At 42.7% G+C, this 20,562-nt stretch overlaps 1 protein-coding gene across 1 annotated transcript in view; it reads right to left on the reverse strand.

Moving 5' to 3' along the window:
• The window catches only part of Znf800 (zinc finger protein 800), a 193,372-nt gene extending 175,904 nt beyond the window's left edge, over positions 1 to 17,468 (reverse strand). Inside the window, exon 1 of the mRNA XM_052719524.1 lies at positions 17,126 to 17,468. The gene's annotated coding sequence lies outside the window, so the exon portion shown is untranslated. The remainder of the gene's footprint in view (positions 1 to 17,125) is intronic.
• Between the last annotated feature and the right edge of the window lie 3,094 nt (positions 17,469 to 20,562).

Below are 20,562 nucleotides of genomic sequence, written 5' to 3' on the forward strand. Positions count from 1 at the left end.
TACCCAACAGTCCAATTAAAAAATGGACTACAGAGCTAAACAGAAAATTCTTAACAGAGGAAGCTCAAATGGCTGAAAGACATTTAAGGAATTGTTCAACATCCTTAGTCATCAGGGAAATGCAAATCAAAATGACTTTGAGATACCACCTTATACCCGTCAGAATGGCTAAGATCAAAAACACTGAAGACAGCTTATGTTGGGAAAGGATGCAGAGCAAGGGGAACACTCCTCCACTGTTGGTGGGAATGCAAACTTGTACAGCCACTTTGGAAATCAATATGGCACTTTCTTAGAAAATTGGGAATCACCCTCCCTCAAGACCCAGCTATACCACTCTTGGGCATATACCCAAGGAATGCTCAATCATACCACAAGGACACATGCTCAACTATGTTCATAGCAGCATTATTTGTAATAGCCAGAACCTGGAAACAACCTAGATGCCCCTCAACTGAAGAATGGATAAATAAAATGTGGTACATATACACAATGGAGTACTACTCAGCAGAGAAAAACAATGACATCATGAGGTTTGCAGGTAAATGGATGGAACTAGAAAAAAATCATCCTGAGTGAGGTAACCCAGACTCAGAAAGACAAACATGGTTTGTTTTTGTTTCTTTGAGACAGGGTTTTTCTATGTAAGCCTCGTTGTCCTGGAACTCACTCTATAAACCAGGCTGACCTCTGAACTCAGAGATCCACCTGCCTCTGCTTCCCGAGTGTTGGGATTAAAACCACCCAGATCATTTTGGTTTCTAAACCACACCAAATTCCTCTGTAGATAACAGCCATTAATCTAGCATATGGTACACAAATAAGAACTATAATTTTGCAGACAAAAATTTGAAATGCAAATAAATAAGAAGGAAGATTGCACCCATGTTTAGACATATCACCTCCTCGGGTGAATGCTTCCTGCCGTTGGCACTGCTTACCACTGTCTCCTCCTGTCTCACACTGAACCCCCACTCTTGGCTCAGTTCATTATATATTTCTCTCTTCTTTGTAATCCTAGGCTTCTCTTTGTCTTCTGTCATTTACTTGGAGAGCTACAGACTCCCTATCCAGTGCTCCACAGATCTAGCATTCAGTGCCTAAGTAATGCTTAATCTCCCACAAACCGAGACTCACAAACTGAAACCTTCAGTCTTTGACCTTCTGTCATTTCTCCCAGTCAATATCTCTTAATGTTTCAAAGACTTGGCATAAAAAGAATGACTTTTTCAGTCCCTTCTGCATTATGGTGATTGTATAACCCTCTCAGTATCCATAGCTTAAACATTCTAGAAACAAAAGAATCATCTCCCATCTCCTCTTTCTTCTACCAAATGGAGTGTCACCCACCCGGTTCCTCCCTGGTGTTGTGGCTGGTTCCTAACTCTATTCCACAAACTCCCCAATCAATGTGTACAACAAGAGGCTGGTCTCTGATCCCTGTCTGGACAAAGACAACAGGCAGTCACTCCCTCCCATGACACCCTCATTACCTATTGTTGATGACTCCCCAATCCCTGTCTGCAGTCCAATCCTCTCCCCTACTTTAGACTTTCATAACCCAGGCAATTATTAACCATTCTCACTTGGCTATGCCCCAAGTACCTGAAAATCCATAGAATCCAAGCCACACTTCTGTCCTCAGACAGTCCATGGTGGTGTATACCTGTAATCCCAGCACTTGGAGGGATAGAGACAAAAGGATCAGGAATTCAAATCCAGTCTTGCCTGTAGACAAACTTGAAAACAGCAATACAAAACAAAACAATATGAAATCCTGAATCCAAAACAAAAACAAAAACTTCTATTCTCCCTCTATCTCCTACACCCCTGGCTCCAACTCCCTTCCTTATCTGTGTAAATTAAAAGATGACCCAGGAATCAGTCACAGCTGCTATTTGTCCCTCAGTCATTTTATCTAATCAATCATAAGATGGATCCTGGGTTATCATTTATTTCATCCCACTCTCACCTACCCAATTACAGCACAGCCTGGTCTCTAGCCAACTAAGATTTGTCTAACTCTTCTCTAATATGGAATTGATGTGCAGGCACTGTCCCAGATGTCCAGTCAAGAACTATGTCTAGGTCCCTAGTCCCTGGGGTGAGAAGTAGACAGACAATAGCCCTTCCCCTGTGGAATGTCAACAGATATTGCTCGTGTTGCTTGGCATTACGAAGCTAGTGACCTCCCTCAGACTCATTCTTCATCACTAACTGAATGAGAGGACTCTTTAGTCTTAGAGGACCGTGGGGCCATGAGGTAGGAGACAAGATTTATGAAAGAGAACTTGGAAGACTGACTGTCACACTCACATTGAACCATGGCACAACATCAAACAAGTTTCCACTGCATCAGCCCACTGAGAATTCTGGGCTTATCTGTTACAGATTCTGACATGCCTAGTTCAGGCTATCACTGTCTCTCCCTCACATTATTGTAGGTAGCTCCTAGCTGATGTTTGCACTTATGAGTCTTGTCTGTGTCCTACCCAGTTTTACTTCCGTGAAGACAGAGGCTGCTCTGTCTTGTTCAAAGTGCACCCCATCACATAGCATAGTGCCTACTCTGCAATAAGATTAACTAGGTTCCTTTCCCAATCACTCCCTTGCTCTGACACTCCACTCTTAGTTTTTGTTACCTAACACCGCCCATACACACACACACACACACACACACACACACACACACACACACACACACACACACACACAGTGGGCTTGAGCCCTCCTTCTTACCCTCATTGATGATATTCTGCTAAATCCCACCTCTCCCTTTCATTCCCACCAAGTCCTCCCTTCTTTCATGTTGCTTATGGAGTGTCTCCCATACATGTTCCATGACCTCAACTGATTTTTTTCTAACACTTAGTGATCCTGTTTTCTTACCCATTTACCTTGTTGGAGCCTTCTCTATTTGCATGGTGTTTAGTGTATTTCTCTCCAAATTTCTTCGCTATGTGATAGACTTCTTGAGGGAAGGTTCACAGATCATATTCTCCTCCCCATCCTCTCCAGAAGGTGTGTTGCAGGGGCAGGGGGTGCTGTACACATAGATGTGCAGGTATGCAGGCAAAAACATGTACTCATGAATGTGTTCAGAGGCCAGATCAACCTTGGGCGCTGTTCCTTAGATCAATCATGCACTTTGTTCTTGCTGTTGTTAGATTTGTTTTAATTTATTGGTTTGAGTATTTGCCCAGATGGATGAGTGTGCACTACATGTGTGCCTGGTGCCTGTGGGGGTCAGAAAAGGGCAACCTATCTATGCCCTGGAACTAGAAATACAGATGGTTGTGAGACATCTGGGTACTGGAAAGCAAATCCAGGTCCTCTGCAAGAGCAACAAGTTCTCCTAACAATTGAGGCATCACTTGAGAAACCGTTTTGTTTTGGGTTTTGTTTTTTGATTTTTAGTTGTTTGTTGTTGTTGTTGTTACTATTATTATTATTATTATTATCATCCTTCTCCTTCTCTTCTTCCTCTTCCTCCCCTTCTTCTTCTTCTTCTTCTCCTTCTTCTTCTTCTTCTTCTTCTTCTTCTCCTTCTTCTTCTTCTTCTTCTTCTTCTTCTTCTTCTTCTTCTTCTTCTTCTTCTCCTTCTTCTTCTTCTCCTTCTTCTTCTTCTCCTTCTTCTTCTTCTTCTTCTTCTTCTTCTTCTTCTTCTTCTTCTTCTTCTTCTTCTTCTTCTTCTTCTTCTTCTCTTCCTCTTCTTCTTCAAGACAGGATCTCTCACTGGAACCTAAGGCTCACCATTTAGGCTAGACTGGCTGGCCAGAGAGCCCCAGGTATTCTCTTGTCTCCTCTTTGCCTGAACTAGGGGTATTCCACCAAATGTTGCACCAAGAGTGTTCCACCAAACCTAGCATTTCACATGGGTGCTGTGATGGAATTCAGGTCCTCAAGCTTACTCAACAAGCACCTTATGGACTGAACTATCTCCCCAGCTCCCACAAATCATTCACAGCCCTTCCTTGAATGCTACTCACTAAATTCAATAACGTACTTTGCATAATACTGTATATAACATCTGGACTGCCTCTGGACCCAACATTTGTTTTTTTAGTATGTCTCAGTTTGAGAGATTTTAGTGACAACAATCCATAAGCCAAAAATGGAAAGCATAGCATTTACAAAGAAAGCTATCTTTGCATTACATCTTTTTATTTAAATATTGTACTTTAAGTCTTTGTTGTATTCATTTATTTATCATAAGTGCTATTGGAAGTTAGAGAACAACTTACAGAAGTCTCTTCTCTCCTTCCACCATGGGACTGGCAGCAAGATACTTAACCTGCTGAGTCATCTCACTAGCCCCTTATATTACATCTTCTAAGGCTACATAGTTTTCCATAGAAAAGAAACAGTCTTAGAGCTTGAAATAAGCAATTAGGTAAAATGTATAATTACTATTAATAACTTAATAACAATTTAATGTGTGTTAAATCAGTGTCTGACACATAGGAAATGCTCTGTAAACATCTCATTTAATTCCAACAACAACACTATAAATTGTTCATCTTGTTGTCCTGAATTTTATCAACTTCCCTGAGCTTTCTTTCTTACAAAGACCATCACTTAGGATGGGAATACTGGCAAGGTCTTGCAAACACGGTGGGTTTGGTGAGCATATCAGAACATAGCTGAAGGAGAGGCTCTGTAGGATCAGCCTCAGGGAAGAGGGTGTCTGCTTGGATCTTCCAGGGAAATTCTGTTCCTGATACAGCCATTACCAGAAAGCTACTCCATATGCTCTGCTCACCACACAGCCTGTTCATCAGTGTCTGACACTGGGCCTGCCCATTTACCATGTGTTGCCTTAACCACAAGGTTGTGTATCCAACATCCCTGGGATGCTGACCCCAAGAACAGCCTAGAACCCAAATCTCTCCTCAAACCATTCAAGTTAGCTGTCCTCCAAGAGACTTGACCAGGCACTCTACTTAATTTGTCAAGGCTTTCAAGCACGCCTCACTCTGCTTTTGGAAAACTATTTTTCATTTATAAGCTGTACGTTATTACTTTGTGTGCAGACATCATCGATATTGTGCTGCACAAAAATAATTGATTAGTCATGAGTGACAGAGTAATTGGCACTACCCTGGTTATTCAGCTATTTTTATGCATTATAATTACCAGCTTCAGCACACCAGACAGAATTTAATGTTCTTGAAAATTAATATTATTGGAAGACTTTATATAGAAGAATGTAATGTTCTTACATTAAAAGCTTGTCAAACACTAGTAGAGTCTCATATTGTTGGGTATTTATCAGCACTTTGTTTTAGTCATTTCAAATCCCTTTATCAAGCTACAGAACCTATAGAACACAACAAGTCAATACAGCTGAATTCTAGTGACTGTATGTATAGTCTGCATTAGTATTTTCATTAGTATCATTGCATGTTTAATGCTTGCTTGAAGCCTAGACTCTTTTATATACTAACTTGTATTATTGCTATAAGTTTCTTGAAAGTAAACAGATATTTACATATGACCCTACTAAGTGTCTGATATGCCGTGGCTGCATGAAATATAGTAAATAAACAGAACAATGTACAGTGGTGATAATGACTAAAGACACACTAATACAATTCTTTCTCTGCCCTGAAGCCTAGCTGTGTTACAGAACAAAGACCCTCCCAGGATGTGATGGTGTAGAGCTCAATGTGGCTCATAAACTAAGCTCATCCTACCAGGGTGATGAGACCAGGCCAGGATATCTTTAGTCATGATGGATAAGTAAGTGTCTCCAAATGTTTACCCCATCTTGAATTTGATTTGCTCTTTGTTGCCTTGTGTAATTGTGTATAGTGTGATGTGGGTTTGATGAGTATGCCAAAATGTATTCTCATCTGTTATGTGCATCTTGTCTCTTTAAAGGTTCAGAATCCAGTGTCACTTATCTGACTGTCTTTCCCATTCCCTATCGCTCACACTTCTGATCCCCCAGGCTGTGTAAGCCAAGAGGCCTCATAAGGCACATGCCCGGGACCCTCCTCACTGTCTGTCATACTCTTTTCTTCATTTGACCTCATCCTTGACTCCAATCTCTTTTCTTTTCATTCCTCAGCAGTTTGCCAGTGCATAGGACTACAGCACATATGGAACTACATTTATAGAGCTACAACACATAGAGTGGTTCCAGTCTCTGTGCTGTGGATATCGCTCTGTATAAATAAACACTGATTGGCCGGGAGCCAGACAGGAAGTATAGGTGGGACTAACAGAGAGGAGACTTGAGGGAACAGGAAGGGAGAGGGAGAGACTGCCTGTGGCCAGGACAAGCAAGATGTAAGGTACCAGTAAGCCACGAGCCACGTGCAAAGTATAGATTAATAAAAATGGGCTAAATATAAGAGTAAGGGCTAGACAAAGATAGGCCTGAGCTAATGGCCAAGCAGTTTAAATAATGTAAGCGCCTGTGTGTTTATTTTATAAGTGGGCTCCAGGACTGGCGGGACTTGGCGGTACCAGGAGAGAAAAACTCTCCAGCTACCTCTCTGTTCCTAAAGCATGATGTAGATGACTGCATTTTTAAATTTTCCACTTCCTTTTAACATTTGCTTCCTTTAAAATGTTAAATTTATTCCCATGACTTAGAAAAACTTTCCCACACGTTAGCAAAAGTTACTTAATTAAAGAACTATTCCCTGCCCCCATTATGATTGCTTAATAGGTGTGAATTAAACAATCACAGATATTTATCATTACTGACTGTAGGAACACTAAATTCAGAAAGAAAAAAAAACAGTAAGAATCTATCTTAACTTTGGAGTCAAAACTCTAATATTTTTTACAACCAGTTTAAGACATAAATACAATTAAAGTAATCCGTCATAAATTGTCTAATGTACATCAGCCAAAATGGCTTTCTTCCAACCTGATTAACTCTTCAGATTTGCACAGAAAAAAAAAAAACATACAAACGAGCAAACAAAAAACATTTACTTCATAGCATATACAAACATGAACTCAAGACAGGTTATAGACCTGAATTTTAAAACTAAAACTATAAACTACTTTCAAAAAACCTAAAAATAGGGCTGGGGAGGTAGCTCGGCAAAGTGCTTGCTGCAGTGTTAAGGTCCTAAGTTTGATCCCCACATAAAAAAAAACTAAGCCGGGCGGTGGTGGCGCACGCCTTTAATCCCAGCACTCGGGAGGCAGAGCCAGGCGGATCTCTGTGAGTTCGAGGCCAGCCTGGTCTCCAAAGCGAGTTCCAGGAAAGGCGCAAAGTTACACAGAGAAACCCTGTCTCGAAAAACCAAAAAAAAAAAAACAAGAAAAAAAAAAAAACTAAAAGCGCTGGTGCAATTGCAATCCTAGTGTTGGAGAGACTGAGACAGGAGGATCCCTGGGCTGGCTAGTCAGCCTAGCCGACAGCAAGCCCTGCCCCCGCCCATCAATCAGAGACCCTGTCTGAAAAACAAGATGGACTGCACTTGAGAAATGACACTCAAGACTGATCTCTGGCACACACACACACACACACACACACACACACACACACACACACATTTGCATACATACACATGTACCCACATCTGCACACACACATGCTCAGAAACAGGAACAAATCTTTGTAATCTTATGCTAGACTATTTTTTCTTAGAGAGACTATAAAAAGCACAGTCTACAAAAGAAAAAAAAATAGACAAACTAGATATCATCAACATGAAAGTCTGTGTTTTAAAGGATACCATAAAGACAATGGAAGGACAATGCATAGAATGAGAGGGATGTTCGCATGTCATATATCTGACAAGGTCCCCGGTATCCAGAGTAAGTTAAAATAAAATCCTACAACTCATCCAAGTTTAAAATGGGAGCAAAATGAAATAGTATTTCTCTAAAGATGATATACAAATGACCAACTAGCACCTGAAAAGGTGTTCAGTACCACTTGTCATTGGAAACACACATCAAAGCCACTATTATACATCACTTCACATCCACAAGAATGACCATAGCCCATAACATGGGCAATCATAAGCAAAACTCTTCCTACCACCAAGCATTGACAAAGAAACAGTATCATTTACAACACCCTCCAAATGGAAATAACCTATTTTCTGATTGATGAATAGGTAAAGAAAGTGTGTTAGAGAGTCATACAACAGAATAAGTCAACTTTAAAAAAAAAAAAAAAAGACAGCCGAGTCATTACTATCACATGGGTGAAACTTGAAATATACACTAAGTGAGAGAAGCTATATGCAAAATCCCATATACTGTGTTACTCCATGTATCTAAAATGAGCAGAACAAGCAAACACAGAAGAGGCAGGAAGTAGTGTGGTGGCTTCTGAAGGATGGAGAAGAAGGGAACAGAAATTGCTAACAAATCTGGGTTTTGTTTGGGAGTCGTACAGATTTAGAAAATTGGGGTGACTGTACAACTCTGTAAATATACTAAAAACAACTGAATTGTATACTTTTATTCTCTTGCAGTGTTGGAGACTGAGTCCAGGGTCTTATATGTGTAAGCACACTTCTTACCACTGAGCGACATCCTCAGTACTTAGAATTTCACTTTGAAAAGGTAAGCACTCCTGGAGCTGATTGGGGGGGGGGGGGGGAGGCTGGAGGGGTGGGAGGAGGGAGGACAGGGGAATCCGTGGCTGATATGTAAAATGACTAGAAAATCTCTTACATTAAAGAAAGAAAGAAAGAAAGAGAGAGAGAGAGAAAGAAAGAAAGACCAGAAAGAAAGAAAGAAAGAAAGAAAGAAAGAAAGAAAGAAAGAAAGAAAGAAAGAAAGAAAGAAAGAAAGAAAGAAAGAAAGAAAGAAAGAAAGAAAGAAAGAAAGAAAAAGAAAGAAAGAAAGAAAGAAAGGCAAGCACTATGGTTCTGTAAAGTCTACCTCAGTATGGACTTAAGTTTCCTTGTGAATGCTTGGTAATAGGGAGATCTTTGTGTTGTAAGGCTGATGGTTCCAGGGACAGAGACAGGGGGCATGGGAGTTCCTAAGACAGGGACATGATAGACTATCACCCTAGTGCACAGGTTTCTTCACCCAAAGCTTCATTCTGTCTTTCCCCTCTTTTCTCCACTTTCAGAAAATCAGCAGTGTGTCGTTGTTACTTTAGATGAATTAGCTTCTCCTGACCTTATTATATCTTCCAGAGTATACCCCCAGAGAAGTCATAACCTAGACAGCAAGTACACATATTGGCATCAGCAAGACTACTATTTTCGGCTGGTCAGTGGTGGCACACGTTTTTAATCCCAGCACTCAGGAGGCAGAGGCAAGTGGATCTCTGTGAGGTCAAGGCCAGCCTGGTCTACAGTGTGAGTTCCAGAACAGGCTCCAAAGCTTCACAGAGAAACCTTGTTTCAGGGGCGGGAAATGTGTGTGTGTGTGTGTGTGTGTGTGTGTGTGTGTGTGTGTGTGTGTGTGTGTGTGTGTGTGTAGTGATGGTGGTGGTGATGTTATACAACCTTGTAGGGTCTCATTTATCACCACTGTAGGGAGGTTGGTGACAACTGTACTCACTTCATAGATTATAATGAAACCATCTACATAGCCCTTACTGGGGTCCCTGACAGGGAGTAAGCACAGTGTAACTACAGCTATCATTCTGCCAAAGACTTCTTCCAAGAGAATTACAGTTTCAGCAGTACACATTTAAAAGATGATAACGAATGTGGAATAAGTTGACACAATACAGAGCTTGAAATAATAAATATTGAAAAAGTCCTGTTCTCGACACACACTTCCAGTGTGGAACTGGGTATTTCTTCTGCCAATTGCCTGATGTCTCAGACAAAACAAGTGTCCAATAAAGTTTGATATGGTGTCTCGGTTATCCCCAAACACACAGGTAGTTTCTCTCAATAGTGTGGCTAGATTCTGGCCATAATTCTTTCTCTGATCATGCTTATGGTTCCCCCTGGTGGGTCACAAATTTAATGGATGTGCTCATATAAGACCAGGACAAACCACAGCCACGATCGCTCCTCTCTCTGTACCTGTGTTCTGAGGCAAAGAGAAGACATATTGATGATGGCCATGGGGGTTTTCCCAGCTAATTTTGAATGCATGTGCTAGACATCCTATGGCTTAGATCACCAAGAAGACATGATTGTCATCATTTGCAAAATGACAAAATTGTAGGGGTATCTCCACTGTCTGTTTTGACTGGCTGATTTCTAGCTCTAGGGGTGCCTTCCCTGTTTTTCAGGCAGCAATTTTTCTGCAAGTTAATTACCAACCATTAGTTCCCCCACAGAGCCAGCCAGCAATCTGTGTTAAAAGAGGAAAATCCTCTCTCTTACCTCTTACCCTCAGTGCAGCGACCAGTTATTGCAGAAAATAGAGAAATAAAATAAAACAAAAGGAGAGCCTCAATAATAATAATAATAATAATCCCAGCAGAAACAATAAACTCCCTTGGTTGTGAGATAATGAGGCTGCCTATTATTTTCAAATGACTACATGTCATACCAAAAAAATAGCAGTCTGAAATTAAACTGAAGGCCACTCAAACCCCTCTGAGCCCATGAACATGTCATAAAATAATTTTCAAATGCCATGGTGGTCATAGGTCAGACTATCTGTAGTGAATTTGCAACCTAGAGCAGGAGATAGCAGATATACTCCAGATAATTCCTCTGAAATGCACTGGAGTTCCTGCAGCCAGACTGTCCTTCATCTTCAAAGATGCCCACAGGAAAATGACAACCAGTTAATCTAAACAAATGACTCATTATACTGAAACAAAATCCCAAATAAATGAAAATGATTCAATTCAAAAATTACTCCATATTACCAGTAAATTATACAAACCTCATCAAAACAGTTAAGATGCAAATGATATTTGGAATAGCATTACTCCATCTTAATCTTGTTCTGCCATCTGTGAGATCCTACAGTTAATGGATCCTACTGCGACTTTACCATTTTCCACACTAGAATATTGAACATAGGCCCACAGGCTTTGTGGCATTGCCCTTCATGAATAAATTGATTCAGAAAAGAGAATCAAAGTGAATTCCAGAAATGCGGGGGTCCTCTCAAAACTAAAAATGTTTAGCGTTCAAATGAGTGACCTACTATAAAAACTCTAAACGTTGCCATGCTTTTTCAGATGGGAGCAGCAAAGCCAACTGCAGTGAATTTTGCTAAGTTTTATGACTTTGGACAATCTAACTTCTCTGTGCCTTCCTTTCCTCATCACTAAAATGAAGAGAGGATCAACACCTGTTGATTGTAAGGGGAGTTTTATGAGTTAATATGAACAAGAACGCTTAGAAGAGGATCCCCACACAGTGGACACTATTGCTATTGTTCCGATGGCACTGGATGTGGGGACTCCATCGTGGTGCCATTTTCACATGACCAACAGCATGAGCCCCTTGGGTTAGCACTTCAGGATGCTTGGACCAGAGATACAGCATAATTAATCATCTAAGCCAACCAACAAGCTGTCCTGTTAGCAATATAGTAAGTAGCTGATTTGTCCCCATTTCTCCAGGCACCTCCAACCCCTGAATATCTGGGGACCTGGGAAGAGCCCGCTCTGTTCAGCCAACACTAGTTAAGGGACACTATTAGGAAGCAACGGACAGAACACTCCTTTGTGGGAATGTGTGATGCCTAAAAGCCTACAATGACGTTTACACGACACCGTTGACAAGAAAGCCCTTCAACATCTGATTGGAGTTCAGAATCACTCTTGTAGCATCACTTTTCACTTTTCTAAGAGATGCAAGCACAGGGGGATGACAGATTGAGTGCATGTCAGCTGGATCCTGGAAGCAGACAGACCTTCTAACACCAAATCTGTGGCGTATGTTTTCCTACGGCTTGTGTTTTCTACTTTTCAATTTTTCCCATTTGCGGAGCCTCTTTTTCTGTGTCCTGTGGATGTTGCTTTTACCCAGCACTCCACCCCATCACGCAGGCTGATTCCTCACTGAATGTGCCAATCCTACATCGATGCAGACCTAGTAAGCCCGGCATACTGGAGTCCAACGTTGTCACCTCCGAGAATCCTTGTGTTGTCTTTTTCTACAACCTGCATGGTTTTGAAAGGTTTATCTACTGAAACACAGTTAACCCCTTCCTTGCCAAAGGACATATGGGTTGTTTCCAGTTTTTAGTTATCATAAATAAAGCTGCTACAGACACACACGTATGGGGGTTAATATCATTTAGTGTCTCTGTGATCAATGTCCAAGAGTGTGATTTCTAGAACATCTGATAGCTGCATGTTCACTTTTGCAAGAAGCTGACAAACTCTTTTCTGTAATGACTATACCTGCCGTAGTTTCACTAGCAAGGTATGAGTGACGCGTCTTTCACAGACATATTATCTGTTGCGCTATGATACCACCCAGGAGTGACGCATTTTTCTCTGCATCATAGCCAGCATTTGGCATTGTCATTACTTTTCATTTCATTCATGTAAGGCGTGGCTATCTCATTGAGATTTGTATTTACTTAACAGCTAGGAATGCTGGCCATCTTTTCATGTGTTTTATTAACTTTCTGTATACCTTCATCAATAAAATGTCTGCCCATGTCTTTTGCCTATTTTCAAATTGCGTTGTCTTTTTTAAAATTCTGTGTGTGTGTGTGTGTGTGTGTGTGTGTGTGTGTGTGTGTGTGTGTGTGTGTGTGTGTGTTGTATGCATGTGTGTGCATGTGTACCTGCCTGTGTGGAGAACAGAAGTTGGCATTGAGTGCCTTCCTCTATGGATTGCCACCTTGTGTTTTGAGACAGTCTCTCCCTGAACCAGTAGCCCATCATTTTGACTGACTGACTAGCCAGTAATCCTCGGAGGTCCTCCTATCTCTGACTCCCCAGCTCTGGGATTACAGGTGTGTACCACCAAGGCCGGCATTTATGTGAGTGCTGGGAATCCAAGTTCAGGTCCTCGTGCTTGCTGTGTGAACAAGCATATTATACACTGAAGCATGTCTCCAGCCCTTAAAGTTCTTTATATGTTCTCTCTGCCAGTCTCCACATAAATATACAACTTGAAAATGTTGTCTCCTAGCCTGCGTCCTCTCTTCATCCTTTAGTGGACACTTTCTCAAAACAAAAGGTTTTTATTTAGTGCTGGGCCACTTATCAGTGTTTCCTTTTCTCGATCTGCTTGGCGTGTCAAACTTAACATGCCCACAATAGAGTTTGAAGCCAGTCTGGTCTACAGAGTGAGTTCCAGGACAGCCAAAGCTACAAAAACAAAAACAAAAACAACCTGTCTTGAATGTTTTGAAAAACCAAAAAAAAAAAAAAAAAGGGGGGGGAAAGAAAAAGGAAAAAAAGAAAGGAAAGAGGGGAAAGCCTACAATAAGATTCAGTGCACTTGAAGGAGGATGACTGACTCATCTGGGGTTTCCAGGACTGACTGCCAGACTTTAGCGCTGAAAATCCTTCATCCTAGAAGATCCTTCAGACCAAGACACACAGCACAGTTGACTGCCCCAACTAGAACCAGACTTTTTCCTGCCTCACTTTTACAACTCCACACAAACAATAAAGGAGTAGACACATCCTTTGACAGCACCAGGATGCAATGCCCCTGTGAGTATGTTGAGTGACATACTGTTATGTTCAGACACACATACATGGTGACTTTGGCATTCTCTCCATCATTATGGTGAGCATGGTGCGCCAGAAAAGCAAGCATCTAGAGAAAGAAAATTTCACTGGCACGCTCATCCCCCTGCTCGAAGATCTTTGGAGTTTGTACCAGAGGCAGCTCTTCTCAGAGTTCCCACTCACATCTAGTTTATATCCTTTGGGCCATAGGTCCTCAGTGCTGGCTACATACTGCACTCAAAATGCTAATGAGTAGGACTCATCCAAATCATGGAAATTTTATTCTCTGGGAGGGAGAGGGGACCCAGGCATTTGTTACTGTTTTTAAAAAGTCCTCCGAGGAGTCCAACAATGGGTTGCAGCACTGAGTCCCGCTGTTCTAGACTCTGAGATATCAATTGTTGGAGGGTAGGGATGAGCTCCACCTGCCCCCCGAGCCCTTAGCACCTAGTGCAAGGGTCACCTATAGTACACAGATTGTATATATGTATGTGCGTTTGTTTGTATGCAGATATGTAATGTAATTTTAATGAGTGAGTAGGGGCTGGGAAGATGGCTCTGTCACTGAAGTACTGGGTGTGCACACATCATCAGAACCTGAGTTTGATCCCAACACTCATGAAAAAAGAAAGCCTGTAATCCCAGCACCAGGGAGGTAAAGATAAAGGAATCTCCAAAGTTTACTAGCCAGCAGTCTAGATGAAATGGCTCAGTAATAGAGTCTATATCAAATCAATAAGGTGAAAGGCCATTGAGGAAGACATCTAATGTCAACCTATGGCCTCTACTCAACACATTCAAGTGTACACACACACACACACACACACACACACACACACACACACAAAGATGTACATACACATACACAAAATAGATATATATAGATACACACACACACACACACACACACACACACACACACACACACACAAAATGAGTGAATAAAAGAGAAAAGATCAACAATTGGGACCAAATATTCTTTGTCTCTCTTGCTGGAAATTAAAGAATCAAAGCAAGTAATAAGATAAACTAGGGCTGCCCCCAAGCCCTTTCTAATCTGCCAAGCTTTTGGAATTCAGAGACTGACACACTACCTCGTTTCATCAATGGGCATTCTTACCCCATCCTTTTATAGAGCTATACCCCATCCCCAGGTGAGCTAGAACCTAGAGCTCCTAACAGCAGCGACCTGAAGAGGAAGCTTGTTCGATGTGTGGGATTTCCAGGCCTCATTCCAGACTGGATGACTCAAAATGTACACAGCAACAAGATCTCCAGGTCGCCATTTGGTCGTTAAAGTTTGAGAAGCAGTGCGCAGCCCAGCTGTCAAGAAGCCATGGCAGGAGAGTCACTCTAAGTGTGAGAAGCAGAGAGACGCTTTCCATGAAAGAGGCGGAAGGAGTAGAGCCACACACTGAGGCCAAAGCAGGAGCTCTTCAGTCCTAAGCCTCCAAGGCGTCTTAGGACTTGACTCTCCAGTCTAAGCTGATACATGAACAATAGAACCCACGCAGGACAGGAGGATAACCCATAGGCACCACAGACTGTTTTTATCCCTGAAGGACTGGCTGGGGGCAGGGCCAAGAACAGGTACTAGATATCATCCTGTGACAGACTGAAAGGTGGCAGGCTCTGAGTTAGCTACCATCCGAGGCAAGCTCTCCAGAGTTGCTCCCAGGAGGCCTTGTGGGTGGGTCTCCTCACTCCTACCCTCACGTGGCCAGAGTTCGGGGATTCCCACATGACGTGGTCTGTGCTGGGCCATCCCCTCTCAGTACTAAGGTCCCTTAGAAGCCTGGGCTTGCTCCCGCCTGACGTTTTAGTTCATACATTGGCACCCTCACTCGAATTTCCAACTGGCAGCTCTTTATTTCTAAAAGAAACTTCTTGCGGTTCGGAGATGAAAAGGGAGGGTTGTGGTCCTCTTTTATTTAGCAGGAGAACTTACACCTATAAGGAAACAATTCTTTGCATTTGTCTCATTTCTGGTGTTGCTGATGTATCCTTTCCCGCAGAGACGATTACCCGTGGATAGCAGTCATCCACATACAACTCCCAAACCAGGCTAGCCATCAGGCACAAGGGAAAATCCAAGAAATTCCGCCCGGGCCCTGCTCTGCCCTCCACCTTCACCTGAGTACAATCAAAAACACTTGCTAGCATCAGAGCAGACCACCTCAGCTAGAAACTGCACAAACAGTATTTTGCCCTTGGTGAAACTGCTTGAACTATTTTCTGTTTTACAGCATCTCACACACACACATACACGCACAAAAAAAAAAATTAAATTTTTGTGCCTTGACTATAGTTCCAGGCAGTTTTTGCAATGTGCATCAGGAGGAGACTGATTAATGTGAATGTTTTAGCTGTGGTTTTTGTTTGTGTATAAACTTTTGTTAAAACAAGTACGGCAGAAGAAATGACCTTTATGTAGACACCTATTAAGGCACTAAAAGGCTTGGCTACATTCATCTGAGACTCGTACACATAACGAGGGGACAATAAGGGGATCAGCAGCTGCAGGGGTTGAATTGAATTCTTCAACAATAGAAAAGTTTTTCAGACCCAAATACCAGCAATCAAAGAGAATTTTTGCAGATAATCCGAGAGAAAGAAAATAAGAGGAGGGGGGGAAAGCTAGCCAACTTTGTACCCGTTAGCATAAGGTTGCCATCTGAAACATGTCAGCTTAGGGGCAGTCCCTACCTCCATTCTTCGGCCCAACTGCAGTATTCAAAACTGTTTCCCCAAATAATCCCAGATGGCATGCCACAAAATTTCAATTCATTTTAAAAGCTTTCTTTGCTGTTATTATGTGATTGAAAGTACGAAAGCAGCTTGCCATTCTCATGGCACTATTTGCATTGGCTATTATCCCCTAAAATCCCTTTTAAACAGCTACATTGTCAGCCCATAGGCCTCATTTAGAACTACAAAAAGGCCCAGATTAATTCGATCAAAGAAAGAGCCAAGTACAAAATGCACTTTTCAAACTGTATCAGAGTATGTTCGCTTTACAGATCGCTTCGGGGCAAGAACCGCGGGGAGAAAAAGAAAGAACTGAAATAAAGGTTGGTTACGAAGTGAAATAACTCGGTTTGGCTCCCTGTCTGATTTATCTGAGCATCTTAAGGCGAAATCTCCAATTAAAAATTCTTCCAGGGAAATATATTTGAATATAAATGCGGAAACAGACACCCACAAATTGCAGCATCGCAAGCGCGCCGCGGGCTTTCAGCCACCATTCTTCCGCGGCAGTTTGAAGCCTTGCAGGGGTAATCCGGTTGGTAAAAGGCAGTTCGGAGCTCTCGTATTCTACATTAAAACCAGGCCGTTCGCAAATTTAAAAAAAAAAAAAAAAATCTATCTGACTTTTTGCATTCGATCCCAGAGGAAATGTTCGACGTCACCCCCAGAAAAGAAAGTGCAAGAAAACAAAGAAAAAGAAAAAAAGGTCTGACATTTCTTTCCACAAAACAAAACAGACTCAAACGCAGGTGGAATTCCGGGATTATCCGCAGGCGGCCGAGGCTGCCTGGTAGCCTCTGGGTTTGCGGGTTTTAGTCTCACCTGGGGGTCTGGAGGGTGGGGAGCACGCTGCGACGAGCCGGGCTGGAGTTTGGGGCTCTTAGGGACGCTCCATTAGTTTCTTAGGCAGGGTCAGCCGCGTGGTCCCGCTGGAGAAAGCGCAGGCTCCCGGGACTCAGCGCCGGGAGCTGTCCCCGCTCAGCCGCGGCTTTTGTGCACGCAGAACATTTTATAGAGGAGCGAACGGCTGCACAAAGGTAGGCCGTGCGCAGCAAGATGTGCGATTTGCCTCTTCAGAGACCCAGCAGGGCTGAAAACACCAGCAGCTGCAGCAAATGGGAGTGACCCGCAGCAGCGCGCAGCCAGCGACGGTTTTAGTCGGTTGTTTGGGCTGAGTCTTTTGCTGTGGGCGACCTGGGCTGTCTGCTGTTCAAAGCCACCCTGGAAACAAAAGACCATCATGCCTCTCTAATGACATAAAACATGGGTTTAGAAAAGTCACGCTCCCCGACGGGTTCCAACCATAATCCAGTGGTCCTCTGGATTCTTAGTCACATGCTTGCCTAGAAATCTGCAGACTTAACAAATTACTCAGATCTTTTATAGGTGTTCAATATCCCCTACAATCAAACCCTCATAATGGTCCCAAGAATCCCCGAAAGCAGCGGTTCGAGACCCCTTTGGGGGTTGGAGGACCCTTTCGCGGGGAGGTTGCATATTAGGTATCCTGCGTAACAGATACTTACATAACATAATATATTCATAACAAAATCACAGTTATGAAGTAGCAATGAAAATAAGTTTATGGTTGGGGGTCACCTCAACCTGAGGAACTGTAATTAAAGGGTCACAGCGTAAAGAAGGCTAACTGCCCTAGAGAAACCAAACATGTATAGCAAAACTTGGAAGCGTTACCCTTCCTCCCGCTGCAGGAAGCAGGAAGCCAGGGAAAGAAGCAGATGGTGGGTCCAGCACAATGATACACGCCTGTAATCTCACCACTGGGAGGCAGAGGCAGGAGGATCACTGCAAGTTTGAGGCCAGTTTTAGTTACATCGTGAGTTCCGGTACAGCCTGAGCTATATAGTAAGACACTGTCTCAAAAATCTAAAAACGTAAGTGGGAGGTGGGGGAGGAGGTGGGGAGGAGGTGGGGAGGAGGAAGAGGAGGAATGGGATTTGGAGGTGTTGAGGCAACGGCTCAGTGGTTAAGAGTGATGGCTGCTTTGGATCCAATTCCCAGCACCCACCTGACTGCTCCCAGCCATCTGTAGCTCCACAGTCCCAGAGTAGCAATGGCCTCTTCTGTCTTCCTGAGGGCACTGCAAGCAGTACACAAACATTCACATTCATACACACACACACACACACACACACACACCAATAAAAAATGATTTAAAAGAAATGGAAACAGGAGGATCGGGAGTTCAAAGCCAGCTTCTTCTGCAGAGAATTGGAGGCTAGCCTGGGCTGCACAAGACCTGGAGAGAGAGAGAGAGAGAGAGAGAGAACATACACAAGAAGGGAGAGAAAGAATCAAGTTGCTGTGCTGTTGGGCCTGGTGATACACATCTTTAATCCCGAAAGTCAGGAGGCAGAAGTAGGTGGATCTCTGTGAGTTCAAAGCCAGCCTGGTCTACATAGTGAGTTCCAGGCCAGCCAGGGCTACATGGTGAGACCTTGTCTCAAAATAAAACAAACAAAAAAGGAATCAGGTAGTTTTCAGGAAAGAAAAACATTTTATTTCCTTCCAAAATCCCTCACATTGTTTATCTGGACTTTTCCTGATTATAGCAACACGGTACAAAGAAAACTGGTTCTGAGTTTTTGAGACCTATATAAAAATGTTAAAGTTCTATAAACCTAACCTTGCCAGTGAAATGGGAAAAGACAACCATATTTATTTATTCATTATGTCAGCCAGAGAAAACACACCTGAAGCTATTTCTAATGAATTCTAACCGACTGTTCAATCTCTGGAATGAAAATAGTCTCTGTGACTTTTACGCAGATCTCACTGGGGCCCTGGCTGAAAACACCATGACTCCCTTTCACACTATGTATTTGCATGATAAGGAGTCAAGAGTAACCTAAATGAGGCAGCAGGATCAAAATGTCTGTCAGCTTCTCCTCACTACTTCTCCAGGTGACATCAGGTGACACTGTTAAAGGCACACCCAAGTAAGTTTATTTCTTGGTGTTTGAGTGTGTGTTTAGCAGACAGGGGGGATAAGGAAGAGCATCCCTGGTCCTACATGGGATTTTGAAGGTCTGTGCCTTGCCTCCTGGAGGCACTAGTAACCACTATGCTGCAGAGATGACTCAGTTTCAGTGTGACTGATGTAAAACTTTCAGCCACATTAGACATGACTAACTGAACCAGAATCCAAATCCTCTGTAAGGATACATTCCCTGAGCCATGCGCCCAAACTATTGGTGCCTTATAAACCACCTCTCTGTTTTCTTTAGACCAGTGGTAAAAGACTTTTAAGTCTTTTAAAAAATTGTTTGACTAGGTCTGGAGAGATCACTCAGGGGTTAAGAATACTGGCTGCTCTTCCAGAGAACCTGGTTCCTGTTCCCAGCACCAATATGGTGGCTCACAACCATCTGTAACTCCAGCTCCAGGAGATTTTCTGCCCTCTTCTGGCCTCTTCAGGCACTGCATGAACATGGTGCACAGACATACATGTAAGCCCAACACTCATGTGCACAAAATAAAATAAATCTAAAAAAAAAAAAAATAGAGAATTTCATACGTGTTTCTAAAGTGTTTTGATCAGGTATATCCCCCATTCTCTCCCCTCCAGTCCCTTCCATAAGCCCCTTACCACCTTTCCCTCCAACGTCGTGTTTAAGCCAATGAATCACTTAGTGCTGCTGGTATGTGCGTGGGTATAGAACCATCGACTGATGCATGGGCAGCCATTCAGGGGGTGCATCCCTGAAGGAAACTCACTCTCCCTCCCTCGGCAGTCATCGATTGGTTTTCAGATGGGGCAGGACTTCCTGAGCCACTGATCGGTGTAAGCTAGGATTTCTCTGCATGTCTCATACATGTAGTCATAGCCTCTGTGAGTTTATGTGTACCAGGGTCCTGTCATGTCTAGAAAGGGCATTTCGCTGCAGATATCCTCACCTCTGGATTTTATAATCCTTCTGCCTCCTCTTCCACCGTGAATTCTGAGCCTCAGGCGGCTCAAAATTCATCCCAGTTAGGGCTAAGCACTCTGCAGTCTCTATGGTCTGCATGCTGACCAATTGTGGGCCTTGGTATCAAACACCATCCGCTGCAAAAAGACGCTTCTCTGATGAAGGTTGAGAAATGTACTAACCTTCTGTCAGATGTATAATATTTTGAAAAAGGGAAATGGGAAAGAAAATGCCCTTTACCAAGATCTATTATGTATTAAATACAATATTTTTATGTATTGTCTAATGTGCCATAATAAGTAAGATAGTAATTGAATGCAGTAAAAA

This window comes from Peromyscus californicus, unplaced genomic scaffold (assembly GCF_007827085.1).
Source record: "Peromyscus californicus insignis strain IS unplaced genomic scaffold, ASM782708v3 Scaffold_6__1_contigs__length_162567912, whole genome shotgun sequence".
Taxonomy (NCBI): domain Eukaryota; kingdom Metazoa; phylum Chordata; class Mammalia; order Rodentia; family Cricetidae; genus Peromyscus; species Peromyscus californicus.